The following is a 6,529-nucleotide window of genomic DNA, read 5'->3' as shown; positions in this document are numbered from 1 at the left end:
AAAAGGGGAAGTGCATCAGAAACGAGAGCAGATGTTTGAAAATGCTTGATGATTTGAAGATGAGAAAGGAAGAGAGAGACCCAAGTGAGGAGGAAAGGTTGTTCCAATCTGATGGAGCTTTAAATACAACCGGTCAAAGCAGAAGGCCGTCCCCACTGATCCTGGATCTGCTCGACCTTCCTGCCTGTTAAAAGGAAGGTTTTCATCACCACTGTTGCAGGATGTCCTGCTGGTGGAGAATTGTTGGGTGTAGATTCATTGAAGCAGTTTGGTGCTGGACCTGCTCTACTAGTAAAGAGTCATGAGAGAACTTTGTTGTGATTTGGTTCAAACAAATAAAATGACTTGACTTGATTTGGTGCCTCAGGAGGAGAAAATTTGGGCACAAAAGTTGGACAAGAGTGTTTTTGGAGGTTGTGGATCAAAGTTCTATTTATATACAACACATAGAATCAAACAATGTGAAGCAGGCTAATGAACAATAAATCAAATATAAAAATGCTTTATTTTAAGATCTAGAATATCTTGTGAATATCTGGAGCTTCATTCCAGCAGCAGACCTCCTCAGGTGATGACTTCATATTTGACATGTTTACCATTCAATGAGACTCATTGTCAGTCCATTGAAATCTACTGGTGTTCCTGGTGAGTTGATTTAACAACATGAGCTGACAGAATCTACATTCAGGTAGGAACCACCACATCCAGGGGTCTGGACCTTTGAGCAGGCAGAGCCATCAAAGTAGCAGACTAAGCTAGCAGACGTTAGCATTGAGAAGAAACTGATACCTGAGCCTACTTTTGGGTCTGGTCAAGTGATGACACAATAATATGACATCATTGTCAGACTGACGCCTGCTCAGCACTTACCAAACACTGCCCTATTGCATCGTGGGAAATTTCTGCTTGGCTTGTGTCCATCAATACACATAAAGAAATTTATCTCATGCTGCCGTAACCCGGATTCGAACCGGGGTTGCTGCGGCCACAACGCAGAGTACTAACCACTATACGATCACGGCTTCCGCAGCAGCAGTTTGAGCTTCTATGTCTTTGACTCATTGAGTGTTGCGGCGAAAAGCTGTTGAACAGCTGATGTGCGACTGCGGCAGCCCCTGATGCAGGAGACGGGTCAGTCCCCGTTCAGAAGGTGGTGGATATTATTCTTGGTGTTTTTAGGGCATGTTTCGGCCTGTCAAATTCTGATCGGGGCCAGTTTGGTTGTGTTGTCTGCAGCGTCTGGCGCGCTCAGCGGGAGCGAGTCCGATCATTATAAAGGTGGGTCAAACAATTTAGGTTGAGACGAAGGACAGCACGGGCAGAGCAGACGCAGGTCTTCATTCCACCCGCAGAGCTGTAGAGCATGGATCATGTCAAGGACTAAATGAGGGGAAAGAGAGCAGGAGAGCAGGGGAGAGACAAAGACAAAGAATGCTCTCCTAAAACAAGGACTGTTCAGTCAATGGTAGAGCAGAGTGGCGCAGAGGAAGTGTGTTGGGCCCATAACCCAGAGGTCGATGGATCGAAACCATCTTCTGCTAAAAGAAGAAAAATAAAATGAACCAGTGTCTTTAGAAATGTGTGTCTGTTAAAAAGAGGTTCATAAGGATTTTGTCTTCCTCCACAATCACCAATGATTGTGAGAGTAAACAACAGTCCACTTTCTGACTGAAGCAAAAGTAGACTTCAAAAGGTTTTTCTGATTCAACATAGCAGCTAAATTTCCATTTCCTGAACAGGACAGGTTAAAAAAAAGGGAATGTCATGACTTCCTCTGTATGTTAGAATATGAACGACTAAAAATGTTCATGCCCAGTTTTAAGTTAAAATTAAACTGAAAATACAAAAATCTCCCCTCTTCAGTCCTGTCACTCAGTGTTGTAAACTGTTTCAAACAAATTCTACTGTTCAACAGTTCAAGTGTTTAGGTGAAGCTGAATGTTCTCCTCAACTTTCCTCAATTGGGTTTCTTTCATGTCCTCCTGAGATCAAAGACAGAATTTTAGGTACAAATAAATACACTATCAAAGCCCCCTGATGACATCATCATCAATTCTGACTTTGATCTGGAGGCTCTTGCTTTAATCTTGGCTTTGATCTGACTAATGTTTCCTGACAGGTTGCTGTTTGCACTCCAGAGCAACCAGTAGTTGATCCTATCAGACCAGTCTGATAAAAGAAGCTTTTCATTATCAGTGGAATCACTGGGGAAAAAAAACTCCTCCTGTCAGATGAAGGCTTCACTGTGTTGAGGAGGGTTTGTTCAGATGATTCTGGAAGAATAAATCAAAACCTCATCATTGAACATGAACATTAATCACTGATGACTGTTTTAACTGAACCTACTGGATACTGTGGTGCCTGATGAGGAGACAACTTGGGTACAAAGTTGCAGAAGAGGGTTTTGGAGAGGAGATTTAGATGAGATGGTTTCCAAATCAAATCAGTTGTCACAAAGGAAAGTCTGCATGGAAACACACAAACACACACACACACACAAACACACACACACACACACACACACACACACACACACACACACACACACACACAGAGTCCTACTGACTAACCCATGTTTTTCTTCACTTAAACCACCACTGGAGTATTGAAAGAGATTGCATGAGACACCATCAACTTACATTAAAAACCCCTGACTGCCTTTTATCCTCTCCTGGCTGCAGGAAATTAGACAGACCAGCCCATAGCGGGGCTGCACGGTGGTGCAGTGGTCAGCACTGTGCCCTCACAGCAAGAAGGTCCCGGCTCAGGCGTGGGATCTTTCTGTGTGGCGTTTGCATGTTCTCCCTGTTCCTGCGTGGGTTCTCTCCAGGTACTCCGGCTTCCTCCCACTGTCTAAAGACATGCAATTAGGGGACGAGGCTGATTGATACTCTAAATTGACCGTAGGTGTGAGTGTGAATGGTTGTTCGTCTCTGTATATTGGCCCTGCGATGGACTGGCGACCTGTCCCCAGGGTGAACACCGCCTCTCGCCCGTAGATGCTGGGATAGGCTCCAGCCCCCCCCCCCCCCGTGACCCTTACTAGTAAGGAATAAGCAGAAGATGACGATGGATGGCCCATAGAGTGGAGGTGAGACCACAACCATGCTCTACAATCAATATTTACATCAAACCAGCACCATCTCAACAACTTAACCTGACTAAATATATACACGATTACAGACTACTACACCAACTCAATAATACATCCACATGCATAATCATTCAAATGAACCTTGCCTGTGATTGTACCCCCTCCCCCATCTGGGAGCAAAGGTTTGCACCTACAGCTCCTAAGGAGCTTCCTTGGGCCACTCTCCCCTTTTGGCTCCACCCCCTTAAAGGAAACCACCAGGAAGAGGTGAGGACTGACCGTGACGACTGAAACTGCCACATTTACATAAGACAAACTAGATCAACACTAAATACCAGGCCTTGCACAGTGATTACCACTGACTGACACTGGGGTCTACATTTTCCACAGGCAGGATGGCCGGTCCCCCTGTGCTTCCCAGGTCCCTCCCTGGAACACATGGCATAGAAAATGTTTCACATGTTTTCCGATTCAATAAACCTGACCATTAACATGTGTGTGTGCCTATAATTTACATAAACTGTAAATACCAAGACAAATGCTACCTTCAATTCATCATTTATGTCATGGAACCCTTGGTCTCCATTACACTGGTCAACCAGAGAAGCTTCAACTGGTGACGCTCATTCAATCATTCATGAAGGTCAACCTGCATCATCTGCTGTGCTTCTTAACAGGGGAATTAGCTCAAATGGTAGAGCGCTCGCTACGCATGTAAGAGGTTGAGGGATCAATTCCCTCATTCTCCAGAATACTTTAACTTGTTCTGTTGATCAGAGGAGCTGCTGGGTAATGAATGCTGATGTTTGTCCACTGGTGTGATAAAGTGTCCCCTGTTACTGAGATGAGGATGAACACCTGCTCAGGTCAAAGCTGCAATGAAGTCAAGTCATCACCCTGTAAAGCACCAAATAACAAAAGTTACACTTTACAAGTAGAACAGGTCCAGTTCAACACTCCTTAAATGAATTTACACCCAACAATTCTTCATGAGCAAGCAAATCCTAGCTTGGGCCCAACTTTTCTTGACGCTCTCCCAGATGCATGGGAGCTGCTGGGGAAGCGCTAGTTAGGCCTAAGCTAGGAGCTAAGCTAAGGCGGTCTGCACCAGCTAGTGAGGGCTGGCTAGCTCTCGCAGCTTTTGGTGCAGAGCCGCTGCAGGTCCAATTCAACATCGCTAAGCCTCACCTCCAACACAACAAGAAAACTACATTTAACACACTTATCAGTATCACAAAAGGAGGCAGAGGAGGAACAAAACATGTGGCACTCTGAGCAGGAGAGAGGAGAACAAGAGGGAGAAGCCATCGTTAGCTTAGCGTGTTTACAAGGCAGAAAGACTGTTGCTACCAGAATGATGGTCTTTTAAACTTCAGCCAAATAAAGCAAGTAGGTATTAATTTTTGGTGGGTAGTCAACAAAATAAGGAATCAGCAGGGAGGATCACACTTTAGCGAGCACAATGAAGCAAGGCTCTACGTTCAGCAACACAGAAAAAGGAGTTGAGGTCACAGGCTTCCTGCAACCAAGGTCAAAAATCCAGGACAGACGAAGGGGAGGACAACAAAGACAAAGACACAAGAAACAGAGATAATAACCATCAACTCCATAACAACCATAACAAATATAACCATACAGAACATATATAACAAATATAACAAGAAAAGCATTAAAAAATATGTCACCTCTGGTCAGATACCCTGATTTGCATTTGTGTCTGTCAGCATTTTCATTTTCATGTTAAAGCCTCCAGAATGAGGGGAGGGGTCAGGGGCAGTTTTCAGTGTTGTCTGCAAACTGAATTACAGGAAACCTGAACTTCCACTGTCAATGTATCCAATTGATGAATAATTGTTTGATCTATACATAGACAACTTGTAGTTATTGCCCACACACACACACACACACACACACACACACACACACACACACACACACACACACACACACATTTTGTGAAACAACTCAGGAGTCATCAGGTGTTTTACTCAGAGGGATTCATTCATGATAAATGAGCATGGAGGAGACCCAGTAATCATCAACACAAGCGTCACATGAGCAGGTCACCACCCACTTTTATTGATTGGTTCTTGTAAGAATCACTCCTAACGCCATCAGGAGGTCATTTTTTGTCCTGCCCTGTCTTAACTGTTGGAGCACAACTACAGCCTGTACTCTGCCACTACCTTATCCCTCCCTTCCAACCTCATACAGACCCACTATCTGGACTAGCCTGACCCCCCTGACCCTCATCAGTCACTCCTAGTGCCTCACACCGGAGGGAATAGGAGCATCTGTGAGCTCTGACTGTTGGGATGCACATCCATGTGATGGAAGAGCTGTTTTAAACAGGGAATCATTTGACCTCTTGACCTGTGTGGGCAGGTAAGGAGGGACGATTCCATCATGAACAATAATATTACTAAACAAATGGGTCTTTAGCTTCTTTCTAAAGGTGTCCTCAGCGTCCTCATGTCCAGTGGGAGAGCGTTCCAGAGTCTAGACGCTGCAACCTGGAAGGTTCACTCTCCTACAGTGAGGCTGAATCCCTGTGGTCAGGGAGGATAAGGGACCCCACAGGTATCACTAAAGTGCTTTAGACTGCAAAGCACTCAGCTGATCAAGCTGGGATCAACTGCTGTGGTGATCAAGGTATCATCATATATAACAAACAAAGAAAACAAAGTTGAGGAAAAGCACACAAAGAAAAAACTATGAACACAAACAGAACATCTTCTACACCAGATGTCACACAGCTCAGTAGACCTCTGGTTTGACCCCTAGCAGGTCCAGTTTCCAGGGTGCCCCCATCATTCTGCTTTTCAGTTGCAGGACATGCAGCAGAATCCCATCGCTCCTCTGCAGAAGAACATATGAGAGCGTCTGCTTGCTCTTCTCTGGCTGGACGTAGAGGAGAGTCTGTTTGCTCTTCTCTGGCTGGACGTAGGAGAGAGTCTGCTTGCTCTTCTCTGGCTGGACGTAGGGGAGAGTCTGCTTGCTCTTCTCTGGCTGGACGTAGGGGAGAGTCTGCTTGCTCTTCTCTGGCTGGACGTAGGGGAGAGTCTGCTTGCTCTTCTCTGGCTGGACGTAGGGGAGAGTCTGCTTGCTCTTCTCTGGCTGGACGTAGGGGAGAGTCTGCTTGCTCTTCTCTGGCTGGACGTAGGGGAGAGTCTGCTTGCTCTTCTCTGGCTGGACGTAGGGGAGAGTCTGCTTGCTCTTCTCTGGCTGGACGTAGGGGAGAGTCTGCTTGCTCTTCTCTGGCTGGACGTAGGGGAGAGTCTGCTTGCTCTTCTCTGGCTGGAGGTAGGGGAGAGTCTGCTTGCTCTTCAGAAGTTTGCTGGACCTTCACTTGAAGGTCATGATTTTCCTCTTTCAAACAGCTTTTTAAATCATGAAGATTTCCCAGGATTTCCCTCTGAGCACTGTTCCTTTTCT

General features: G+C 45.6%; 1 non-coding gene across 1 annotated transcript; it reads right to left on the bottom strand.

Moving 5' to 3' along the window:
• Window positions 1-950: 950 nt before the first annotated feature.
• Window positions 951-1,022, bottom strand: trnah-gug (transfer RNA histidin (anticodon GUG)). Its single transcript has one exon. It is a non-coding gene; the product is annotated as a tRNA-His (tRNA).
• Between the last annotated feature and the right edge of the window lie 5,507 nt (window positions 1,023-6,529).

This window comes from Aulostomus chinensis, chromosome 1 (genome assembly GCF_037954235.1).
Source record: "Aulostomus chinensis isolate RoL2024-O1b breed Wild chromosome 1, RoL_Achi_v1.0, whole genome shotgun sequence".
Classification (NCBI taxonomy): Eukaryota; Metazoa; Chordata; class Actinopteri; order Syngnathiformes; family Aulostomidae; genus Aulostomus; species Aulostomus chinensis.
The sequence above is the reverse complement of the archived record's forward strand: the minus strand, read 5'-3'. Positions and strand labels throughout refer to the sequence as shown.